Genomic DNA, 27,236 nt, shown 5'->3' on the forward strand with positions numbered 1-27,236 from the left:
TTCGAACCTTCTGGAATATGACCATGAGTTTAGCACACTCTAATTAACCTTAATATAGCTTAGATATAGGCTTAGAGGTGTTTGGTGCGCAAAAATACACTTTTATGTCTTGCAGGGACTAAAAGTGTCAAAAAGTGCACAAGTTTGCATTTTCGCGCATAACTCGCATTCTGAATATCCCCGGACACCCAAAAATTTATGTAAGCACTAAATTATTTTATTTTAGTGTTTGGCTTGATAAAATTCCATTCGTCGCGTAATTTGGATCGTTTTTAGCGTCCGTCCGTGTTTCGTCGTAATTAGCCGAACAACGGGACCGTACGACCAAACGAACCGACATCCGGCATATTTTTGAGCATGTTTCATGTTCCCTATGCTTAGGCATCATTGTAGAGCCTTAAAAATGGTTTAACGGCCTTTGGAAGTGTCGGAAATGACAATTGGGAGTGCAGGGGCCAAATCTGTCATTTGCTGAAAGTTCCCTGGTGCAGACAAGGTCCTTACGGACCGTATACAAGACCTTACGGTCCGTATAGCCTGCCCAGCAACCAGAATTCTGAAAACCAGCTGTGGTTTTGCTTCCCTCTCTCAATTCTTGATTCTATGGGCTGAATTAGGGGCACCCATGGTTTCCTAAATCAGTGGGTATACTTGTAGGGCTGAGATCGAATCCCGTTTACCGAGGAACGATCCTAACGGCTCTCAAAATCCTATAAATACCCCCCCTTTTTTGGGTTTCACTTGCACCTTCCATTCCTTTCTGAATTCTCTGCAATCTTTGAGGGTCTTGAGCTCCTTGAGAACCTCTTCCAAGTCCTTTGGACTTTTGTAAGTGATTCCTTTCATGCTTAGTTATTTGTTTAGCGTTTTTAACCGAAAAGTCAAGCGTTATCGATAAACACTTTGACTTTTAATCGGTTGAGCCATGGTTCGCGTTGAACATGGCTACGTGATCGTAATTAGGTAGGTGTTTAACCCTCTAAAGGGCATCTCTTAATTACCACGTTTACTTAGTTTAATTGTCGGGTCAAATTAAAGTCAATCGGGTTTGTTTTAAATAAAATTCATAACTAATGATATAAAATCTTTAAAATCAGTTTTGTCACTCTAATGACTTGGTAAATATTAGTTGATCATGTCTAAACATGATTCAACCCGACAATTCTAAGTATAGGCTCGGTTCGCGACCGAAAGTCGCAAAGTTGACCTTTGCTTTGACTTTCAGTTCTGACCCGAATTAGCTTGAGTTTATTTATGCCTTAGGGTCCTTTGTGATCATGTTATATGATAGTATAGCCCCCCAAAGTTATACTACTTGGTTCTTTAGAATTAAAGACCATCGCATGTTTCCATAATGCCGAAATGTTGACCATAATGCCCTTTGATATTAAAACGAGATTTTTGAAGATGTGAAAGGACTAAAACCTTTATTACTGATCTATAAGCATGTCCATAAAATTTCACATCAGTTTGAGGTCTAGATTAGGAGATATGCTCATTAGCGTAATTAAGAAGCTTTTCGGTAAATTAACCATATGATTAGCATATAGCCTATCTAAACCCAATTTTTAATACCAAACTTATTACCCACTGATGTAATATAATATTTTGGGATTTTTGAAGATTTTTATTTATTTTTAGGCTGATCGTAACCTAGAGTTCTAAGCCTTATTCGGTAATTGCCGGTTTTGCCCTTTTAGGCTATAAAATGAGTTTTACAAAACCTTTTGACCCCAAACCTTTTTATACGAATCTAATATGATAAATAAAGTATTTTGAGCCTCCTAGAATAATAAAAATATCAGCTTCCCTTCTAGAACCCGGAAATAGCCCAAAATCGCCTTTTAAGCGTTTTTAACGCATAGGGGGGGGGTTATTGCACGGACCTCCCGGCCGCTGGAGTGATCCCACTCCACAAGCTAGCAACGTCCCAATGCTGTTAAAACCATTTTAGGTGTATAAGACTTGATACCTGCTGATGTTTGAAGTAAACTTTCATACTTTAACAGTAAGCAAAAGTCTTAAACTCAGAATTCCAGTTTTGACCTTTTAAGCCTATGTGAAATTACCAAAATGCCCTTAAGATGCATAGTTTGGTTATAAGTGATAAATTTCACCTATAGGTCATACCCAAATGATATAACTTGGTAAATTAGGTATTTGTACTGATTTAATCAGACCTATAACTCAAATTGCTATTTGACCTCTTTTATAACCTTTTAAATGACCAAAATACCCCTTCGTGGCATAAGTTGGTTTTAAATTCATTTTGGGCATAATGGAAGATATCCTACTAATATCACAACATATCAAAGGCATATTAACTTATGGAACATGTTCATGACTCTTATGGTTACCCGTTACGCATATTTAGCGTTCGGATCGGCCTATGTAACTAGTTTGCATATATTAGCCGAAACGGGTCAAACCAAATCGTTTTCGTCTCAAAATCCAGAATGTGATCAAGTTACCCATATTAAACAAGTATTCAAGCTTGTTGGGTCAAAACCATATTCTAAACCGGTCTTCGCTTCATCATGCGTTTGAACCGTGTCTTCCTTTTGAAAACTAACCGGTCTAAGTCTGAGCTTAATTAAAAGACCCGTTAGGATTCTAATAGGTTATTAAAAACCTTCGTTCCAGATTAGGAGCCCAGTAAAAGATACGTGCACTTGCTGTATTTGGTTTATACATTGCTCAGGTAAATACTCTTAACTTATTTTCCCTATACGGGCTTGGGATACGGTACTATAAAAGTACCGCTTGGTCGGGTGTATGTAGTCATTTAAATCGTATTGTGATTGATGTATTTACATAACCTGTTTGATATGTATTATTTGGTGTATGGCCCTTGGGGGTTAAATGACCACGACCTAAGCACTGGGTGTAGGCGTACACCTGACAGCTGCATTATGTAAAGACTGGTATCCCACTATAAGGAATCGACCTTGTGGGCATTATACCTGTGGCGTGTCAGTTAACTTAAGTCCGGCCCTACAAACCGGCCCTAATGGACGACAAATGAGTAAAACTGTATACAAGATTATTTTGAATAATCGTCCCAAGTTATAAAAATTTTTGCCGAAGTGCATTCAAATCAATTTTCAAACTCTTTTCAAAATGAGTCAGTTAAGTTGTATTTACCAGTGCAAACTGACGTATTTTCCAAAAAGGCTAAGTGCAGGTGCTAGACGAAATAGGCTGGCTACTCCAGGCATCATTACTCAAGTCTCGCAAGCTTTAGATGTCAAAGTCTATTGAACAGTTTTCCTTTTTATTTGATCCGCCTGTGGATCTGTTTCGACTGTGTTGTAATACTCAAACATTACATTTTGTTCAGTTGAAATAAATCTATATCTTATGCTTCCGCTGTGCATTTTAAATGTTGTGTTGTTTGACTATAATGATATCAATGACGTCACGATACTCCCCACCGGGCCCACCGGTGACACGTGGAAAATAGGGGTGTGACACTTAATTTAATTCCGGGTTTATATTATTTTGTCGTATTTGACACGTGTTATTTATTTATTGAACACAAAATTCCGAGGTGTTACACATTGTCTGCTGATTAACTGTGATCGGGGTAGCAAAAGTGTTATAAAATTCCTCTTCCATGTTTCAGTTTTCAAAAATCCTCAAACATACCTTTCAAACGAAAATACCCTTCACACGAAATTCCTTTCGAGCGAAATTAACCTGAAACAAGTCTTTCAAACAGAATTAGTAACGTTCAAACGGAATCAGTTAATTCTGTGCGGAATTACTCAGATTTCACACGAAATTAAGACGTTGAAACGAAATTATAATATCGTTTGAACGAGTTCAAACGGAAATACTAATTCCGTGCGGAATTAGCTTATCTTTCAAACGAGATTTGACAAACAGAATGATTCCGTTCGAAATTAAAGAACAAGTTCAAACGGAATTAGATGATGTCATCATTTTCGAGCAAAATTTCAAACGGAATTACAAATTTTATCAGTATTAGATCGAATTATGGTCCAATTTTCTCAAGGTTTTGTTAAAACACTGTTTCGCTTATAATATGTGAAATTCAGATCATTTTGACCGTGAAAACAAGTTCAATTTGAAAAAGAAGGTGTAGAAATCAGAATTCGCAGCTGAATTGGTATGAACTCTTCCTCCTGAGCTCTGATACCACTTGTAGGATCGTTATCGGACCCGAACGAGTCGATCAGAAGAGTTAATCCTTGAAACGAAAGGCGGAAACAGACGAAACAAGTCAATTCAGCTATATACACTAATAAACTGTCTTTCTGATTGATATAATGACAGATTACAACGAGTCGACACTTCGGCAGCACTTCGTTATACTGACCGGAATTCTATATGTAATTTCGTATGAACTTACCTATATATAGGGCTCTGATTCCGCATGAACCAGCTTCACATGAAATTAGGATTCCATGCGGAATTTAATTCCGTGCGAAAATACACACAAACACTTTTCATGCGGAATTACCTCCCATGCAAAATTACCTATGACCTCGAAATACGTGCCCTGATCTACCTATCTACATACAAGACTCGATACAAGACAAAGTCGACAGACGCATGCACTAACACATTTCTCTCCCTCTAAATATTTCCCTTCAGATTCCCTATCCAAATTTTTATATTTGCTCTCGAAATTCATCATCCACATAAACTTATGATACACACACATCATTATACATAAAACGATTTTTGATGTAACAAGTATACATATGTAATATTTATCATGTACATTACACTAAAATTTATAATAAAATGATATAAATCCACATACTTCTATACCCCTTTTTCTTTTAACTAGGTCGGGTTATAAAAATACGAACTGATTTAATTAAACTAAGTCAATATTTCAAACAAAATATTTTATCATTATAAATAATCACTTCAGTTTTAAATAAATATTTTGTTTCTTGTAGTTTTTTTAAAGGCTACTTTAGAAACCACCAACAGAAACTAACACATTACAAATGGCAATTTGACTAAACTCAACCCAACCAATTGCATCTACTTTCAAATTTTTAATCCAAAAATTTCATATTCCCGCTTGTTTTCCAAATTACTAAAATTTCAATATCCCTATCGGCAAAATGTTTTCCAAATTACTAAAATTTCAATATCCCTATCGGCAAAAATTTCATGTTCCTGCTTGTTTTCCAGCACAAAAGGCCAAAGGCCCAAAGCTACTCAACCCTTAGTTACATCCATCTCCTTCCTACTGCACCACATCCATCCTTTCAAACCTAATTGCAGCCGTCATTAGTCATCGTCGAACCAAATGTAGCGACTTATATAAAAAAAGCCAAATAATTTATGTCACACCCAACCGATGGCGGAATCATCGGGGCGCGGCACTGAGCGAAAAAGATTATCCAGAAGTTTCCACAACAACTATTATATAAATTCAGTTTAAATGATACGTCCCATACCGTATCCTAAATAAATAAACAAGTTATCATAGAAAGCAACTAGGCAAATAATCCCGTTCCGACAACTCAGATTCAATTATTATTATAGACAATTGTTTATTATTTCTAGACTCCCTAGCCTCGATTTCATCACCACGCACCTAAGCATCCTAGCAACTTAAGCACCTGTCATATACGTTAAAATAAAGTCAATACATATAATGTAAAGGTGAGCATACAAGTTTGATAATAGCATATAGAGTTCGAATAGTTTACGCATAACCAGGCACGTACACAGAGGAAAACGATGCATGTTAATTATCGACATGGGACCATCGATACCAACGACTTCGGGTTGACCGTCCGAGACGGTTCGCAATACATGATTACCACCGTAATCCATGCAAGTAATTGTCCTTAACAACCCCCGTATGAACGGGTGTTGAGTCCAAACTATAGTACTATGTTGCTAAGGCAGGTAGATAGCACTCCACGTGTAAACATAATAAACAGCATTCATTTAGTCAAGTAGCACATGCAAATGGGTAGCGTTCAAATAGTTTGTGTTTGATTATGATTTGATAGGTAACGTATGTAACACCCAAAAGTGCTAAAAGCAAAAAGGGATCGAGTATACTCACTGTGATTGATTATGGATTGAAGGGAGCGCTGAGAGTAAGATTAGCCTGAATAGTTTGATAGCATAACGATAAGTAACGCGAGAATGTAAACAAGTGTAGGTGGATCGAATAGGCTGGTCGGTCGAACGGCAGGTTCGATCGAACGGGCTGTTCGATCGGCTGGTAGGTCCGTGAACAGTCCTGTTCGATCGGCCGGTTGGCTCGATCGGCTGGGCCATTCGAGTGGATTGTTTCTTCCTCTGGTGTGTTTATGTTTGAGGATTTTGAACTTTTGAAGTTTTCGATGTAGTATATGAGAACACTGAAGTGTTCTTACCTTTCAAGTCGATCGATCGAACGGTTCGTTCGCTCGGCTAGCTTACTCGATCGGCTAGGAACTTCAGGATTAGTCCTCAACTGAATGTCACTCGATCGGACAGCATGTTAGATCGGGTGGCATTTCCAACTACGAACGAGTTGTAAAATCGATCAAGTGTTGAAGAGTAGTATCTCATGATCCGAAGAGTAATGTTTACCAAACGCAGTTCGTGTAACATCCGCCAATTTTAGAGCTATAGGAGTAATGCACCTCCCCGTTAGTCTTTGGGGTATTGTTAGGAGGAGACATATCAACCTCCCGTTAAACTTTGGGTTAGGTACTTTAAACGCATTGGGAAACTTGGGCTATCACTTGGACTACGTAAACTAGCACGTTTAAACTATTTTATTATGTTCATGTTGGATATGAGTTTTTATTCTATTATGCTATGTAAACAAACTTGTATACTCGCTCTTTGCTTTTGCATTGAAACTCTATTTTAATACATGTTGCAGGTTGATTTTTGAAGTATGGATGATTCATGAAACAAGTTTAGGGTGGACTAGATACCCACCTAGATTAATCTATCATTTTGTTTGTTATGTTAGGTTATGAAACAAAGTTGTTATTTCCTTTTGAATTATGTATGACATTTAGTTTTGAAATGAAATTTGAATTTAAATTAATTATTGTCACACAGTGTTATGACGTTTTGAGCAATCTACACACTTCGTCTCATCCCGATGTTTCCGCCATCGGTTGGGGTGTGACAGATTGGTATCAGAGCCATAACTATAGGGAATTAGGAAAAAATTGCCATGCTTTTGCCCTAATCTATAGTTCTAGGAATTTTGCCTCTTATTTGTTGTTTAAAACTTTTGTACTCTACCATGCATGCTTCCTAGCTATACTTTTGATTAAATTTATGTGCCTTTCCTAAGGCTAACACTAATACACTTATGCTATTTTTATACTCTTGTAACACCAACGAGAAGAATTTACCAAAATAGGCGTGAAACCCACAATTTGGTAAAGGACTCTCATTCTACCTTTAATCTATTTTGCACGAAATTTCGCCATTAAGCTAGGAGTGACATCCACAACTTAATGGTAATTTCCATTTCAACTCTAGTGGACCCTCGTCAAAGTGTCAAAATTCTATTTTGATCGACGAGTACCAACCACATTTAGGGTACGAAATCGTCAAGTTAGGGGTGAAACCCGCATCTTGTCGATTAAGTCCCATTCCTTGATTTTTTATTCTCGCCAAAGTCCCGAATGTTTCAATCATTTAGAGATGTGTAGTAACCGGAAGGGTAAGATACCGTTAATCGCTTCTCGATGAGAGTATCTTACTTATAGGCCAAAGCACAATATCTCTAATTCGAAAGAACTTTCGAACCACTTTGGAATAGTCGACGTTTCTCTACCCGAAACGCTCCAATGTTTTATTGAGCCTCTCTTTTATGTATCTCAATTTATATGTGATTTTTATACTTGAACGTTCGTTCATTTCAAAATGTCGTTTTAAACATTTCGCACGTTATCGCAATCACAAACAATAATAATCCCTCGTGAACAAACTAAATTTACAATGCTTTCGTTTATTCATGTTATGCTATGTGGAATTCATGACTATGCTATATGAAACGTTTAAACTTTTATGCTATGAAAATCAACTTGAACCTTTATGCTATGTGACTCTTTATGCTATGTGATCAATTTCGTTTTCATAAACAAGCATTATGACCAAGTCTCACTCATTTCGTTCTTTAAATCTTAGATGTCTTCTCGTCTCTCCAACGCGTCTAAGAAGTCAAAGTCTCGCTCCACCAAGAAGATGATGGCTTTCATGGCCGATCAATTCGCTCGCGTCGTCCCAAAGGTCATTTCCGAGATTCGTGCATCTGAAACTCCTCACTCTTCCGTCGACTCTAAGGTCGAAATACGCAAGCCCGCCTCGTTCAACTTTAAGCATTTCTCGTCGTGCAATCCCAAGCCATTTACTGGCAATGATGGGGTGACCGCTATGCTTGAGTGGTTTGACAGCATAGAGGTCACATTCATCAATAGCGATTGCCCTGACGAACTCAAGACACGTAGCGCAACTGGGGTATTCCAAGCCCGCGCTCTTGAGTGGTGGTCAAATGAAAGAAACATACGTTCGAACGAGTTGGCTTATGCGTTGACCTGGGAGGAGACTAAGGCCCTAATGATGGATGAATTTTGTCCTCCGCATGAGCAAAGAAAGTTAGAGGAAGAATTCTGGGTATTAAAACAGATTGGTGATGACAACCTAGCTTACACTACCCGTTTCAAGCAACTTAGCTTCATTGTCCCTCACCTTGTTTCAACCCCTGATCGCAAGAAAAGCAAGTATATCAATGGGTTACCCCCTAGTATGCGTGACACAATCGAGGCAGCCAAACTCGATAGCATCGAAGACATTTACCGTTTGGCCGCGTCTTTGAACAACAATCGCGTTCGCGATAAGCAAGCCGCAAACCCCGTTTCTTCTAAGCCAGCCCATCAAGTTACCCAACAATCAAATAACAATAGGGGAAAGAAGCGAAAGCAATCCAACCCCGTTTGCAACGCGATTGTGCCGCCTGTTAACCCAAATCCTGTTGCTCCTGTTGATGCCCCCAAGCCGTACACTGGGATTCACCCCAAGTGTACCACCTGTAACTTCCATCATCCCGCTAATGCTAGGTGTCGACGTTGTGAAAATTGCAACCGTTATGGTCATACCATCAACTATTGCCGCCAAGGACAGCCAGCTCAACCAGTTCAGCAAGCTCAGCCAGCTCAGCAAGCTCAGCCAGCCCAACCTGATCCTCAAAACGCAAGACCCGCTAGGGCATGTTTCAAATGTGGGGATGTTAATCATCTTCGTCCCCAATGCCCTCAATGGATCCAAGAGCAGCAGCAGCCTCCTCGTGGACGCGTCTTCAACCTAAACGCAAATCAAGCACGCAACGACAATGATGTCGTTAACGGTACGTTTCTTGTTAACCATCTTTATGCTTCGATACTATTTGATACTGGGGCGGACAAAAGCTTTGTGTCCTTAGAATTCGAATCACTGTTAAAATGTGCACGCTCTAAGCTACCTAAGTCGTTTTCCGTTGAAGTCGCCAATGGCAAGTCTATCCTAGTCGATTCTATTCTCCTCGATTGTCGTCTCATTCTTAACGAGCACGTTTTCTCTATCGATCTCATACCCATGCAACTGGGTAGTTTCGACGTCATCATAGGCATGGATTGGCTTCAAAAGAATCATGCCGAAATCGCTTGTCACGAGAAATTCGTTCGCTTACCTCTTCCCTCAGGTGATGTTTTACACGTTTATGGAGACCGACCTTCAAGGGGACTGAAGTTGATGTCCTGCACACAAGCAAACAAGTACTTACGCAAACAGTACTTTGCCTTTTTAGCCCACGTTGTGGAAGAAACAGGCAAGGGAAAAAGCCTAAGTGATGTTTCAGTGGTGCGCGATTTCCCTGACGTCTTCCCTGAAGATTTGCCCGGTCCTCCTCCTCCTCGATCCGTTGATTTTCGTATTGATCTCGTACCTGGCGCAACTCCTGTTGCCAAGGCTCCTTATCGTCTTGCACCTTCCGAGATGCAAGAATTATCTTCGCAACTTCAAGAACTCCTCGAGAAGGGTTTCATTCGTCCAAGTACCTCTCCTTGGGGTGCTCCCGTGCTTTTCGTTAAAAAGAAAGATGGTTCCTTTTGCATGTGTATTGATTATCGTGAGCTCAACAAACTCACCGTCAAGAATCGTTACCCTCTTCCGCGTATCGACGACCTCTTTGATCAACTTCAAGGCGCTACCTGTTTCTCCAAAATCGATCTTCGTTCTGGTTATCATCAACTTCGAGTCCTCGAAGAGGACGTTCCCAAAACCGCTTTTCGTACTCGCTATGGACATTACGAGTTCGTGGTTATGCCTTTTGGCTTAACCAACGCACCCGCGGTGTTCATGGACCTCATGAATCGTGTTTGTAAACCTTATTTGGATCGCTTCGTAATCGTCTTTATTGACGATATCCTCATTTATTCTAAATCTCGAGCCGATCATGAGCGTCATCTTCGTCTTATACTCGAACTCTTGCGTAGTGAACGTTTATACGCTAAGTTCTCTAAATGCGAGTTTTGGATCAAAGAAGTTCAATTCCTTGGGCACGTTGTTAGTGAAAAAGGAATTCATGTCGACCCTTCAAAAATCGAAGCTGTGAAGAATTGGACCGCGCCTAAATCTCCTTCTGAAATCCGTTCTTTCTTAGGATTGGCGGGTTATTACCGTCGATTCATCTCGAATTATTCAAAGATCGCCGTTCCTCTCACTTCGTTGACTCAAAAGGAGAAACCTTTTGCTTGGGGTCCTGAGCAAGAGGAATCTTTTCAAACTCTCAAGGACTTGCTTTGCAACGCTCCTATTCTCGCTCTCCCTGATGGGAATGATGATTTCGTGGTGTATTGTGATGCATCAAATCGTGGTCTTGGTTGTGTGCTCATGCAACGAGACAAAGTCATCGCTTACGCCTCTCGCCAACTCAAAATACATGAGAAAAATTATACTACCCACGACCTCGAGCTTGGCGCAGTTGTTTTTGCGTTAAAGATTTGGCGACACTACCTATATGGTACTAAGTGTGTGGTTTTCACTGACCATAAGAGCCTGCAACACATCTTTGACCAAAAAGAACTCAATATGCGACAGCGACGTTGGGTGGAATTACTTAACGACTATGATTGCGAGATTCGTTACCATCCTGGTAAGGCGAATGTCGTGGCCGATGCACTTAGTCGTAAAGCTCATGTAGATGTCATTCGTTGTTTTCATATCTCGAGCGATCTTCACAATCGTATTCGTGAAGCGCAATACTCGTCTATCAATGAAGGTTCCATGGCTGTAGAAATACGTGGAGCTTCTGAAAGTCAACTCGTTTCGAAACCTGATGGTCTTCTCTATTGTTGTGATCGCGTCTGGATCCCAGATCGCGACAATCTTCGTGACCTTATCATGAACGAAGCACACAAATCTAGGTACTCAATTCATCCTGGCGCCGACAAGATGTACCATAATCTACGTACATCCTATTGGTGGCCTGGTATGAAGAGAGACATTGCTGTGTACGTTTCCAAGTGTCTTACCTGTTCGAAAGTCAAAGCCGAGCATCAACGACCTTCTGGTCTACTCGAACAACCTGAAATCCCTGTTTGGAAATGGGATAGCATTGCGATGGACTTCATAACTAAACTTCCTCGTACACCTGCTGGTTACGATAGTATTTGGGTGGTCATTGATCGTTTGACCAAGTCCGCACAATTCATTCCCATTCGTGAGGATTTCAAGGTTGAACGACTTGCTCGTATCTATACCAATGAAGTCATACGCCATCATGGTGTTCCTCTCGAAGATCTTCAAATCAACGATACTATGCATTTTGTGGAAAAACCAGTGGAAATCGTTGAGCAAGAAGTCAAGCTATTAAGGCGCAGCAAGATTCCTATCGTCAAAGTTAGATGGAAAGGAAAACGTGGCGCTGAATTTACAGGAAAACGTGGCGCTGAATTTACATGGGAACTCAAAAAGTATCCTCATCTTTTCCCTACGTCTTCCTAAATTTCGGGACGAAATTTCCTAAAGGAGGGGAGACTGTAACGCCCGGCTATTTTGTACTTTCCATTTATAGGAAGTTTGACTCGTAATTCTATTTTTGGAAACTTTGTATTCTTGTAATCGTTTCTTTCCTTGTAATCTTTATCAAATCGAGACTTGGATCATTAATGAAGCTTATATTTTGTTACATCTATGTTAAACGCATTCTATGTATACTCGTATGTTCGATTTGGTAAATCAGTCTATGTTTAATCGTGATTCTTGGAAACTATGTGCGAAACTTGTAATTTATCTAAACTTATGCATTGAACGTCTTTTGAACGAGAACAATACTTGAATATGACTCTTATACGCTTAAATATACTTTGGTTATGATCATCATGCTTAACTACACCTTATACTATGCCTTTATATCAAAACAAGTCCCTAAACTCTCAAGTTTGCACCAAAAGGGATTAAAAACAAACTTCAGGGACTAAAGTGTCACAAAACGAAAGATGGGAGACCATACCCGCCGCGTGACGCCTAGGTCCCTCGCGTCACGCGAGGCCCTTGTTTCGGCAGATTGTGTTTTCTTCCAGCTTTGTGCACGAAATCCCATTAACCTAAACCACCCAATCACCTTTAATCCACCTCCAATCACCTCCAATCACCTTCTAACTCCTCCATTATAAATACCCACCTTCTCCAACCCATTTGACACTTTCACAACTCTCTAATCTTCACTAAACTACTCTCTAATCAGCTGAGAATCTGAGTTTTGGACAGATTCGTGAAGACTTACAAAAGTGAGTGTAACTTGCTCATTTCTCAACCAAATCACTTGGTTCTTCTTCCTATTGCTTTGTTATTTCCTTGGGTTTGAATCCTTGGTTTTTCCTTGGAAGAATCAGGATTGGAATTGCCCTAAAATGGACTAAAACTTTCTGTTTTGTTTCAAACTTATGCAAACTTCATCTAACTTGTGTGAAACACATCTCAAACCAATGTCCTAATGCTTACAACCCCTCTCATGGTTGGTTAAGCTTAAAAACATGGTTGAGACATCTAAATCAGAGGTTAAAACCTCATAAACTTTCTGTTTTAATTAGGGTTTTACCCACAAGTAGTGTTCAAGTGTGAAGCTTGATGTATGTGTGATGGTTGGATTAGCTTGGGCTATCCTTCATAAGAATCCACTCATTACTTGATGTTTTACTATAGATTAGTTGTTGTTTATACCTTGATACTTGTATGTTCATGACCCTCCTTTTCGTTTATAACAACAAGCGTAGTGGTGAACAATAGAGGTGCCTAAATGGAAGCTTGTTCTTCCTACCTCATGTATGTATTCTATGACACAAAGAGGTACCTAAATGGAGACATTAATCTCCTACCTCATGCTTGAATCTTAAGACTTGTAAAACTATATAATATCTAAGTTATTCTATACGTATACATCTAAGTAACTAAGACTTGATGATGACTTAATAGTTATTTGTTAAGTGGACGTTACATCATCTATGACCATGCCCTTGTTACGACTCTAATGGATCTTAGAATCCATGAAATCATACCAACTCTTTTGAGTTTCAATAGTGTCAAGAACAAGAGTTATGTGTAAAAGATGATTATTTTCACCTATGTTACTTTCTTTATATTTTAAACTCCGAATCTATAATCTTCCGTATACGCCAAACTCATACACCTACGTTTCCTCGTGTAGAAGGACTAGGTGCTCCAAGCTAAATCATCCACCAAACTTACTCTCGGAACTTCCAAGTCAAGACTTGAAAACCGTGAGTATACTCGAACCCATTTTTACTTTTAACACTTTGGGTGCAACATGTATTCTATATTAAACACACATAACACTTGAAACTTATTTGAAACTTACTCTATCCATTTAAACATGAAACTTGAAAAAAATGGAAACTTATCATCAAGATAGGGGTGATTCCCAAACCTTGATGATTAGCTCCACTCACTTTCTAACTTCACCAACGAGCTAGAGGTGATTCTCTTACCTCGGAGGTAGTTACCAACTTTTCTTCGTTCTCAATGAAATTTTATGATTGAACGTTCCTTTTCAAAAATTTTGGAATTTATTTCACGTGCATGCTAATACGTTATACTGGATTCGTGTTACTTGGGTGAAACTTTATGTGATAAACTTGTCATTAACTTCATAAGAAGCCACAACTTAACATACTCGATGGGTTGACCTGTGTATTCACATGCCAGGGATACGTTAATCTTGTTAACTAAGTATGGCATGTGGATTGTTCTAAATTTTTTTGAAAATACGTTAATCTTAGATTTCGAGGACGAAATCTCCTAAAGTAGGGGAGACTGTAACATCCGCCAATTTTAGAGCTATAGGAGTAATGCACCTCCCCGTTAGTCTTTGGGGTATTGTTAGGAGGAGACATATCAACCTCCCGTTAAACTTTGGGTTAGGTACTTTAAACGCATTGGGAAACTTGGGCTATCACTTGGACTACGTAAACTAGCACGTTTAAACTATTTTATTATGTTCATGTTGGATATGAGTTTTTATTCTATTATGCTATGTAAACAAACTTGTATACTCGCTCTTTGCTTTTGCATTGAAACTCTATTTTAATACATGTTGCAGGTTGATTTTTGAAGTATGGATGATTCATGAAACAAGTTTAGGGTGGACTAGATACCCACCTAGATTAATCTATCATTTTGTTTGTTATGTTAGGTTATGAAACAAAGTTGTTATTTCCTTTTGAATTATGTATGACATTTAGTTTTGAAATGAAATTTGAATTTAAATTAATTATTGTCACATAGTGTTATGACGTTTTAAGCAATCTACACACTTCGTCTCATCCCGATGTTTCCGCCATCGGTTGGGGTGTGACAGTTCGATCGAACATCTCTTCCTCGATACTATGCTTCATGAAATTTTAAAAGTGTGAGACCATGTGCTAGCCGATCGGCTGGCCCGGTCGATCGGCTGGTATGTCCGATCGGCTGGGCTATTCGAACAGCCTAGCCGTTCGGCCAGCAAGTCTGACCTGGTCGGCCTTTCGTCTAACACTTGGCTGTTTGGTTACTTGTCATTATATCGAGGTAGTTTGATAACGAGTTGAACTATGATACCTTCGTTCTTACTCGTCTCTCCGGCTCAGACAGGAATCACCCAAATCCGTCTGTTGAGCGGTTCAGAACGTCGGCTTAGAGTTTAACCCATTGTAGGTGAACCTCGTAGATAGAACCCGAATCTTGAACCATCCAACCATTGGAATGATCGGTGGGTTGGCTCAGGCTCCGTTTCTACCGGTTTGAAGGCATTGAGTGTAAAAGAGTTGAAAGAAAGTTGGGATTCCTTCTTTCAATCCTTCACAACATATGGATGTTTAGATCTTTGATAGATCTTAACTTGTTTATGTGGAAATCGGTTAGATCTAAGCTATTCATGGTTGAATGAGGCCAAAGTGTGATGTTCTTCAAGAACACCATGATGACATCACCCAAGAACGCTTAGATCTTGGTGATTTCACGGTTAGAATCCAAGTTTTGAAAGATAGAAAGGTGTAGGATCAGGTAATGATCAAAACGTATAAGAATTAGAGTGAAAACTTACCGGAGTTGAGAGAAATCTGAGAAAAGATGAAGAATAGGAGCTGGCCGGTCAGAACTTTCCAAAAGTGGAAATGAAGAAAAGGACAACCCTATTTATAGGCTTCCAAAAGGGGAAAGTGGCAGCCGATCGGCCAGGAGTTCCGATCGAGTGGGCTGCTCGATCGGCTGGCAAGATGCTAGCCGATCGGCTGGCCTGTTCGATCAGGATGCCTCCTGTTCGATCCGCGACACACTTTGAGTATTTTGCGACGAATTTCGATGTTTCGATTTCGATGGACGATGATACGAATACGATAGAGTTCCTAGTCAAATTACTTTCAGTCCCAATCACTATATCTAACATACAATCTTCTATAAGTCACGTTTTGATGTCGGTTTCGATTGAGTTTGATTGCTTTTCGAGTTTCGATTCGATTTTCGATTGATTTGCTTGAATACCACACCAAACATAAAGTAAACACGCACAAGTAACACATAAAGCACACACACACACGTATAACAATACCAAAATTCGCATAGTTCGAGTCTCGAGTTCGATGATTATTAGATCGGTTTGATTACTGATTAGTTAACTTTATCGCATTGTTACTTCCTATCATTCACAGTCGTAGATCGGTTCGCGTTAAAACATTCGATTACTTTGGTTCTTGCTGATTACAACACTTACTCCACATAATACAACTAAAACATAAAATAGACTATCTACAGTCAAAGAAAGTCAAAGTTGACTTGGACTTTGACTTTGACATTCGAAAACACGGGGTGTTACAGCCTCCCCTTGTTTAGGGAATTTCGTCTCGAAATTAGGTCGAAGGCTACGCAACGCCGTGATTTACCAATTTGATGCTTCAGATCTACTTATTTAAACAACTGCGGGTACTTGGCCTTCATGTCGCTTTCGAGTTCCCAAGTGAACTCCGCGCCTCGTTTGCCTTCCCATCGGACCTTCACGATAGGGATGCGTGAGCGCCTGAGTTGCTTGGTTTGGCGATCCATGATTTCGACAGGGTTTTCCACGAAGTGTAAGGTTTCGTTGACCTGAAGATCGTCGAGTGGCACGATTAGATCATGATCAGCAAGGCATTTTCAGAGGTTAGAGACGTGGAAAGTCGGGTGGACGTTACTGAGTTCCTCCGGTAGTTCGAGTCTGTAGGCGACTTTTCCGATTCTTTCCAGAATCCTAAAAGGTCCAACATATCGAGGCGCAAGTTTCCCTTTCTTGCCGAATCGGACTACACCCTTCCAAGGTGATATCTTTAGGAGTACGTAGTCACCAACTTCAAATTCAAGGGGCTTGCGTCTTTTATCGGCGTAACTTTTCTGTCTGTTCCGAGCTTTCACCAAGTTGTCTCTAATCTGGTGGATTTTGTCAGTCATTTCTTGTAGAATCTCGGGACCAGTTAGTTGCGAGTGACCGATCTCGTGCCACACAATAGGCGATCGACATCTCCTACCATACAAAGCCTCGAAAGGTGCCATTTGGATGCTGGCATGGTAGCTGTTATTGTACGAGAATTCCACCAGTGGCAGGTGTTTGTTCCAACTACCACCAAAATCTATGACACACGCTCGGAGCATGTCTTCAAGAGTACGGATCGTTCTTTCAGTCTGTCCGTCGGTTTGAGGATGGAATGCAGTACTCAGATTAAGCGACGTACCAAGGGCCGCTTGAAACGTTTCCCACAATCGCGAAGTGAACCGAGCGTCACGGTCTGAAATGATGTCACGAGGCGTACCATGATTACGAATGATCTCGTCAGTGTAGATTTGGGCTAGTCGCTCCACCTTGTAGTCTTCCCGTATTGGCAAAAAGTGAGCTGATTTCGTTAGACGATCGACTATGACCCAAATACTGTCGTGACCTGATGGCGTGGGCGGGAGTTTTGTTATGAAATCCATAGCTATACTCTCCCGCTTCCATATAGGTATCGGCGGTTGTTCGAGTAAGCCAGAAGGTCTTTGATGTTCAGCCTTGACTCTTGCACATGTTAAGCAACTTCCAACATAAAGAGCGATATCCCGTTTCATACCCGGCCACCAGTACTTATAACGAAGGTCCTGGTACATCTTGTCTGCACCGGGATGAATAGAATATCGGGACTTGTGGGCTTCATTCATAATAATCTTCCACAAGTCGGTCCGCTTAGGGATCCAAATTCGGTCCAGATAATAGAATATCCCATTGGATTTGCTTACTAACTGAGCTCCATCGTGATAGATCCTTTCTTTCTTCAATGTACGCTCGTTAAAGCAAGCATGTTGAGCTTCGCGGATAAGGGTTTCGAGGTTGTGCTGGGCCTGGATGTTTCGGGTACTGAGCACGTAACTCTTTCTGCTGAGCGCATCGGCAACCACATTCGCCTTGCCTGGGTGATAACGATTCTCAAAGTCGTAATCGTTGAGAAGTTCTACCCATCGGCGTTGACGCATATTAAGCTCTCTTTGATTAAAGATGTGTTGTAAACTCCTGTGATCAGTGTAGATTGTACACCTAGTGCCATACAGGTAGTGTCGCCAAATCTTCAATGCAAAGACAACCGCGCCTAGCTCGAGGTCATGGGTTGTATAGTTCTTCTCGTGGATCTTGAGCTGACGAGATGCGTAGGCTATAACCTTGTCTCGCTGCATGAGGACACAGCCGAGACCAAGGTTAGAAGCATCACACTAGACAATGAAGTTGTCGCTTCCGTCGGGCAGCGTAAGAATCGGAGCGTCGCACGGCATATGCTTGAGGGTTTGAAAGGCAGTCTCTTGTGCGTTTCCCCACACAAAAGGCTTGTCTTTATGAGTGAGAGCGGTAAGCGGCATAGCGATCTTGGAGAATCCTTCAATGAATCGTCGATAATAGCCCGCTAGTCCGAGGAAAGAACGAACTTCAGACGGGTTCTTAGGCGTAATCCAGCTTTTGACAGCTTCAATCTTCACGGGATCGACATGGATACCCTGACTATTCACGATGTGACCCAGAAACTGAACCTCCTCCAACCAGAATTCGCACTTGGAGAACTTGGCGTAGAGTTGGTTCCCCTGGAGTAGCTCGAGAACCAAACGTAGATGTTGCGCGTGTTCGGCTTTCGTTTTGAAATAGATCAAGACATCGTCGATGAACACGATGACGAAACGGTCAAGATAAGGTTTACACACGCGATTCATCAGATCCATAAAAACCGCGAGTGCGTTGGTTAGACCAAAGGGCATAACAACAAATTCGTAATGGCCATAACGGGTTCGAAAAGCGGTTTTAGGAATGTCTTCCTCTTGAATCCGTAGCTGATGATATCCTGAACGCAGGTCGACCTTAGAGAAACATGATGCACCTTGTAACTAATCAAACAAATCATCGATTTGGGGCAAGGGGTATCGATTCTTGATGGTTAGCTTATTCAATTCCCGATAGTCGATGCACATCCGGAACGATCCATCCTTCTTTTTGACGAAAAGGACTGGCGCGCCCCAAGGAGAGGTGCTTGGGCCAATAAAGCCTTTTTCGAGTAATTCCTGGAGTTGATTCGAGAGTTCCCTCATTTCGGATGGTGCGAGTCGGTAAGGGGCTTTGGCAACGGGGTTAGCTCCAGGAATGAGGTCGATACGAAAGTCGATATCACGACTCGGTGGTAGTCCGGGAAGGTCGTCAGGGAACACCTGAGGAAATTCACGAACCATTGGAACGTCCTTGACTTCAACTTTCTTTTTCTTTTCCTTTTCCGCTAATACAATGTTGGCCAAGAAGGCTTGGTATTCCTTGCGGAGATATTTGCTGGCTTGAACACATGACATGAGTTTGAGGCCTTTTGACGTTGTTTCACCGTATACACATAGAAGATCACCATTTGCAAGCGAGAATCGAGTCATCTTTTCAAAGCACACAACTTCAGCATGGTTTTCATGAAGAAAGTCCATGCCTATTATGACATCAAAGCTTCCGAGTTGCATCGGAATAAGGTCAATTGGAAAGATGTGATTGTTGAGTTCGAGAGTACAATCACGGAGGATAGATAGGAGCGCTTACGACTAAGGAGCTTCTCGAATTCAAATGACACAAAGCAGTTATCGGCTCCAGTATCAAACAAACATGATGCATAAATACCATTCACAAGGAACGTACCATTAACCACGTTGTTATCCGCCTGAGCCTGGCGGGCATTGATGTTGAAGGTTCGGGCATGGGCTGCTTGCTGCTGTGGCTGAGGCTGCTGTTGCTGCTGCTGCTGTTGTTGCTGCTGGGGCTCTTGCTTAACCACCCTGTTTTGGGCACCTGTTTGCAAAGTGGTTAGGGTCACCACATGCAAAGCAGACTCGAGCATTGGCTGCCGGTGCTTGAGCTGCTTGTTGGCCTTGAGGGGCAGGGAGTAGAGCTTGGTTGACAGTGGCTTGAGTTGGGGCTTGACGAGGACCATAGCGACAGTTCGCAGTGAAATGACCGTAAAGGTTGCAGTGAGCGCAAAAACGACAAGCTAGACCCACTGGATGATGATACGAACATGTCGGGCAGAGTGGGTGAGGGCCTGTGTATGCATGCTTTGCTGGAGGTGCATTGATCATTGGAGCTGAGCGGTGGTGTTGCTGCTGTTGAGCTGGTACAGCTTGTAGAGGAGCAGCAGTGGTTGTCACAGCACAGTTCTTGTTGCTGGAGTTGTTGTTGTGCTTCTTCTTCCTTCTCGATGACTTGGAGGGTTAAGAGGGGAGTCGGTGGGTGTTGTAGTGGCTTGGTGCAGAGACTTGGTTGACTTATCCCAGAAACCAGACTTTACTCGCTTATCATTGATCTCAGCGGCGAGTAGGTAGGTTTCTTCGATCGTTGCTGGCTTGGCGGCGTGAACAAAGTCGGCTACACAATCGGGCAGAGCTCGAATGTACTTCTTGATGGCTTGATCTGAGGTCTTGACTTGATCAGGACAGATTATGCTAAGCTGCTTGAAGCGGGCAGTGAGAGCAGCGTTGTCTCCATCCTTCTGCTTGATTCCCCAGAACTCGTCCTCCAGCTTTTGGCGTTCATGAGGAGGGCAAAATTCGTCGATCATAATTGTCTTCAACTCCTTCCATGTTAGCCCATAAGCTGCATCATTTCCGCGCTTGTTTCGTTCGGCCGTCCACCAGTCTAGAGCACGGGACTGGAAGACGCCTGTAGCATTGAGAGTGCGGAGGTGTTTAGGACATCCGCTCTGGCGCAGAGTGACTTCGACTGAGTCGAACCAGTGAAACATGGCTGTAGGACCATCTTCGCCAGTGAACTCTTTTGGTCCGCATGCTTTGAACTGCTTAAAGCTGAAAGCAGCCTTGCTTGATTCCTTAGGGTTTTCAGCTCGGGATTCTTCAGACGATTTGCTGACATTTTCATACACCTCACTCACGGCTTTCGCCACTTGTTTGGAGATGATAGCAGTAAGACGTCGGTCTCTCTTTTCTTGGCGAGTCAGACGGTGTTGGGATCCAGACGACGACATGGTCTACATTAGACATCGTCACGAGACTCAACACAACGAAATCGAATCACACCTCACACGTCTAGACGACTAAAGCTTAAAATCACGTCGAATCATACATCACGTAACATGTAGGCACATAATCACAGATACACATAACCATAGAGCACAGAAGTACACAAAGCACAGAATCACAGAAGCAGAGAGGCACATAAGCACATAGAACACAGAAGCACAGAAGCACAGAAGCACAGAGGCACATACACACAGAACGTATTCCTATTTGATTACAGAGGCAGTCAGAATACAGAAACCTATCATTCAAAGTTCGCGTGTCGTTCATATAACGTATCGAATAACATCGTATAGTATAGCCTAACTTAGTCGTACAGCATAACATAGTATGATACCGTCTAGATTCACGACAACTGGATGTTGGATTGAGATAGAACAGCAATTGCGAGTCGTGTGTGTCGATTGAAATGGTAGCAAAATCGAATAATATCCAAAATATAAACACACAAAACAGAGAAAGCACACAAAACACATAAAATCAACGAGTCATCACAGTACGCGACTGCGGTTCTTAGTATCGAAACACATGAAAATCGAGAGGTAGATTGTCTGCGGCTACTAGACATCGACTACCCAAGGCAACTCGACTATTCACAGTAGACTTGTCATCATTTTCGACTCTAGAGGTCGTGTTTCTACCTCGCTTCTTGGGCGTTCCACACGCATTCCCTAGGTCATACTTGTGAGTTCAGGTTGTTGGAGTCCGTCGAAGCCTTGGTGAGATAAATAAAATCCAGAACAAGCTACTAAGGTTAGGGTTTCACCCCTTGGCTTAGCAATTTCTTCCTTGTTTTAGTAAAATTTTAAGGAGAATTTCTTCAAAATGGGGGTTTCACACCTGATTTGGTATAATTCTCCTCGTTTATTGGCGAAAATGTCGAGATGAAGGAGTAAAATCCCCATAAGTCAGGAAATTTGGTCGGGAGTTTGCGGTTTTCACACCTATTCCTGACTGAATCACCTGACCTTAGTTGAAAATTTGAGTGTAGTGATAGCGAAGAATTGCAGGATAGGGCACATTAGCTTGGTCTGTTGGTTCCTAACTATAGTCTAGGTCTCTAAGACAGCGACCCGGACTAGGTCGTGTCTGCCTAATTCCCTATAGTTATGGCTCTGATACCAATCTGTCACACCCCAACCGATGGCGGAATCATCGGGGCGCGGCACTGAGCGAAACAGATTGTCCAGAAGTTTCCACAACAACTATTATTTAAATTCAGTTTAAATGATACGTCCCATACCGTATCCCAAATAAATAAACAAGTTATCATAGAAAGCAACTAGCCGTTCGGCCAGCAAGTCTGACCTGGTCGGCCTTTCGTCTAACACTTGGCTGTTTGGTTACTTGTCATTATATCGAGGTAGTTTGATAACGAGTTGAACTATGATACCTTCGTTCTTACTCGTCTCTCCGGCTCGGACAGGAATCACCCAAATCCGTCCGTTGAGCGGTTCAGAACGTCGGCTTAGAGTTTAACCCATTGTAGGTGAACCTCGTAGATAGAACCCGAATCTTGAACCATCCAACCATTGGAATGATCGGTGGGTTGGCTCAGGCTCCGTTTCTACCGGTTTGAAGGCATTGAGTGTAAAAGAGTTGAAAGAAAGTTGGGATTCCTTCTTTCAATCCTTCACAACATGTGGATGTTTAGATCTTTGATAGATCTTAACTTGTTTATGTGGAAGTCGGTTAGATCTAAGCTATTCATGGTTGAATGAGGCCAAAGTGTGATGTTCTTCAAGAACACCATGATGACATCACCCAAGAACACTTAGATCTTGGTGATTTCACGGTTAGAATCCAAGTTTTGAAAGATAGAAAGGTGTAGGATCAAGTAATGATCAAAACGTACAAGAATTAGAGTGAAAACTTACCGGAGTTGAGAGAAATCTGAGAAAAGATGAAGAATAGGAGCTGGCCAGTCAGAACTTTCCAAAAGTGGAAATGAAGACAAGGACAGCCCTATTTATAGGCTTCCAAAAGGGGAAAGTGGCAGCCGATCGGCCAGGAGTTCTGATCGAGTGGGCTGCTCGATCGGCTGGCAAGATGCTAGCCGATCGGCTGGCCTGTTCGATCAGGATGCCTCCTGTTCGATCCGCGACACACTTTGAGTATTTTGCGACGAATTTCGATGTTTCGATTTCTATGGACGATGATACGAATACGATAGAGTTCCTAGTCAAATTACTTTCAGTCCCAATCACTATATCTAACATACAATCTTCTATAAGTCACGTTTCGATGTCGGTTTCGATTGAGTTCGATTGCTTTTCGAGTTTCGATTCGATTTTCGATTGATTTGCTTGAATACCACACCAAACATAAAGTAAACACGCACAAGTAACACATAAAGCACACACACACGTATAACAATACCAAAATTCGCATAGTTCGAGTCTCGAGTTCGATGATTGTTAGATCGGTTTGATTACTGATTAGTTAACTTTATCGCATTGTTACTTCCTATCATTCACAGTCGTAGATCGGTTCGCGTTAAAACATTCGATTACTTTGGTTCTTGCTGATTACAACACTTACTCCACATAATACAACTAAAACATAAAATAGACTATCTACAGTCAAAGAAAGTCAAAGTTGACTTGGACTTTGACTTTGACTTTGACATTCGAAAACACGGGGTGTTACAATTTACCCTAGAATCGCTCATTTCTCAAACCAACCATTAACGGAGATATAGAAGGATAAGCTTAACTACTAGTAGCAAGGGTTTCCTATATCCACAGAACGGTCTGTGAAAATGGCGTATTGTAGTGCTATTATTTTCAAGTCGCAGCCGAGGAGCACCGTCATTATTGAATCGTTCTTCAATTTCAAGGTTGGCCAATTCCAATATTAGTAGCAACGCATCGAATCAACTGTTCTTCACCACTACTGCCTATTCTAGTTACAGGAAACTGCGTTTTTATATAAGGTGTGAGGCAAAGCCTAAGCTCCAGGATTCAATCGTCGTAGAACAAGGTACAGATCTTCATGCTACATTTCCCCAATCATTGTATGTGGGATGAATAGTTTCACAATTGCTAGTATAACTATGACTGATGATTATGCTTCAATTTAATTGCCGAATGTTTTGGTAAGTGTTAAGTTCTTTGATTCTTGACATGTGACTTTACTTTTAGGTTCGATAAAGTAGCAGTTAAGGATTTTGGTATAAGTTAAGTTCTTTGATTGTTGATATGTGAGGACACTTCAGGTTTGTAAATGCTCCTTTTGACTGAAATTGAACTGGAATCCATCATCGAAATATCAAATTGCTTCTGCAGCACTCTAGACGAGTTATCATGAAAGATATATTAGAAGTAAGGAACATATTACCAATAATATTTTAGCTTAGGATTCAGTTGTACTACTAGTGATGGATTAGGGTCATGTTTATTTGTGCACAACAAATGCTTGACGAAATGCATAAATGGAAATTTTATTTGAGACACTATATTTGTTGCTTTTTGTTTGTTTTTTGAAAAGTTTTATTCTATTTGAATGCATAAGTAACCTCAACTCAGCAAGCTTCAATGGAATTTCAGTAAGTTACTTGTTTATTTATGTGTACACATGATGTTGCTAATTTTGAACTTGAATCAGATTGGGGCATTGTCTTAACAGGTCTTCGTCCTCGTGAATCCATCATTATGTTTAACAAACAAAACCCCATCTTTGCTGGTATGTTACCCTAGCTGATCTACTGATATGAAGTCATGTGTGAGCATAAGCACCAGATTGTTGTTCGTATTTAATACACATGCTTTATAATTTCTATCATAAGTTCGTGAAAATGCTATATTATTGAATCTGGGATCTTTGCGAGCAATTGCGATGCAAGAGAGTGTCTTTATATTTAACTAGAACTGGTAAGTAGTTTTCATATCAGAATTCAGTAGTGTAAACTTGTAAACTGCTAATTTATGGTAAAAATGTAAAAAGTTAATATGAAGTAACCACAAGAATATAGAGGTAACTGGACAGTTTACAAATCAGAGAAATGTTTACTACTGAGCTGAAGTAATACATACAAGTTTTGGGATTGTTATGTAAAGACCAAACAGGAAGTACCTGTTAACATGTTATTTCTTTCTTTATTGATTCTTAAAAAGGCCCATTAATTACATGAAAAGATAATCAACTTTTATCATATCTTTTTTTTGGATAGTATTATTTTTTTTCCTTTTGGAATTCACATAACTTCAATTTGTAGTAATCACCACGAGCTTCCGGTCACCGCTCACACTTCCGACAGCCACCGGCGCCACCACTTACCTTGGTCTACCGCCCACCCCGTTGATTTTACACTATGTATGTGTATCCATTTTCATCTACCGTTCTGGTGGCGTTGGTTGCAGGTGTGGGGTTATGAAGATCTGATGAGGGTGGTGGAATGAAATAGTCCTTTTTCACTTTTATAGCCTAAATCGACCCGTTTTGACCCGAACCTGTTTTAACCATCCACCCGGCCCGACCCGACCCGACCCCCCCTCCCATTTTGCCATGTTTAATCATAATGGACCTCATAGTGGAAGTCACCATGATCTGTGTCATCCAATGATGCAAAATATATCAGTAATTTTTATGTATGTGAATGTGGATTGTGGAATGAAATAGCCCTTTTTCACTTTTATAGCCTAAATCCTTATCCCAAATCAACATACCGATCTATTTTCACTACATATATATATTAAAGTATATTAACAACTATTTTGGACTCATGGTAGGCGAATGTAGAAAAGCTAATGAAGATGGCTGGTATTGTTTGAACCGATGGGAAGGTTAGTGTTAGAAGGTTAATTTTGTGTATATATTTCTTCTCCTAAAATTATGTTAGCATCAAATATTTTTTTTGTTGGTTTTCACTCTGTAGAATGGGTGAAACTATGTAGCAAAGGAAAGGAAAATAATTGAAATGAAAACAGAGAAACGACAAAGCATTATGAGGTTAATATTGCACCTTTTTTTCATAGTATTTGACTAGTAGCAAAAGGGTACTAGTTATAATTTTATTTTATTCTATTCTTATTAACTTATAGAAAATGAGTTTCCCTTAGTAATTCGACAATTCTGTAATATTGTGAAACATGTTTTAGCAGGTTTCAATTTGTTGGATTATTGGGATTTATGGGTTTATTTGGGTAGAGGATATGGTTGGAAGTAAGAACGTTTACCAAAATTCTTGTATTATGTAGGAAGTCACACTTGTAGAGCTTGATGGAGACGGAGATTACCACGTGCCTGTTGAACTTGGAGGTAGTGGTGGAATGGTATGCTTAAAATATATTTCTGTGTCTCTGTGTTGTGCCTTATGTTTCGCTAGGCAATTATTTTATTTATCAAGTTATTAATTTTATAAGGCTTATTTCAATTAATTTACATGTTGAAGTTCAGAAAAACTAGTTGTTGGAAATGCGCAAAAGGGTTGAAGATGATCATTAAAGAAAAAAAGTCGAGCTTGAAACTATGCGAAAAGAGTTTGTCAGCAGCGACACAACTTGGAAGCTATGATGCGGAAGGTTATGAAACAAGTAGTTGGAGATCGAGATGAATAGAATGTTTTCACTTTTTTTATTGTAATTGTCTGTAAAGTTATTTAAGTTTCGACAAACATGTTGAAGTACACACTTTGATTATCAATGATATCTTTGTTATTATTGTTTTTGTGTAATTACTCTTGGATTTATATCAATTAATAACAATTGAACTTATGTTAGTAAGGTTACATTTGTGTGAAAAAAAAATGTTGCTTTTGCTATAATAAAGGTTGCGTTTTATTCTATTAAAAAATAATAACGGTTGCATTAGGCCTAGAAAAAGGTTGTATTTTTGTAGAAAAAGTTGCATTTGAGTGTAGAAAGTGTTACATGTTTGTAATTAAAATACCAAAAAAGTTGCATTAGAATGTAAAAAAGGTTGCATTTGATAACTAAATGCAACACTTTAAAAAAAGGTTGCATTTGGTCTTAAAAAGGTTGCATTAGATCTAATGCAACTGCTTCTAATGCAGCCCCCGGTAAAAGGTTGCATTAGGCCTAATGCAACTTTTTATCGGGGTTGCGTTCGGTTCATTTTCTTGTAGTGTCGGTATCCACATTTCCTCAATTTCGGTAACGGTATTTACGGTATCGATATCATACCGATCT

The 27,236-nt window shown here is 40.5% G+C and overlaps 1 long non-coding RNA gene across 3 annotated transcripts; it reads left to right on the forward strand.

The window, feature by feature from the left end:
* Positions 1 to 23,803: 23,803 nt before the first annotated feature.
* Positions 23,804 to 26,752, forward strand: LOC110916224. Of its 3 annotated transcripts, XR_004883870.1 has the most exons (6): positions 23,804 to 24,069; positions 24,694 to 24,771; positions 25,818 to 25,871; positions 25,964 to 26,037; positions 26,286 to 26,360; positions 26,485 to 26,752. It is a non-coding gene; the product is annotated as an uncharacterized LOC110916224 (long non-coding RNA). The 3 variants fall into 3 exon arrangements; XR_004883869.1 differs by having other exon boundaries at positions 23,804 to 24,771; positions 26,480 to 26,752; XR_002579574.2 differs by having other exon boundaries at positions 23,804 to 24,771.
* Positions 26,753 to 27,236: the final 484 nt, after the last annotated feature.

The sequence above is a fragment of the Helianthus annuus genome, chromosome 16 (assembly GCF_002127325.2).
Source record: "Helianthus annuus cultivar XRQ/B chromosome 16, HanXRQr2.0-SUNRISE, whole genome shotgun sequence".
NCBI lineage: Eukaryota > Viridiplantae > Streptophyta > Magnoliopsida > Asterales > Asteraceae > Helianthus > Helianthus annuus.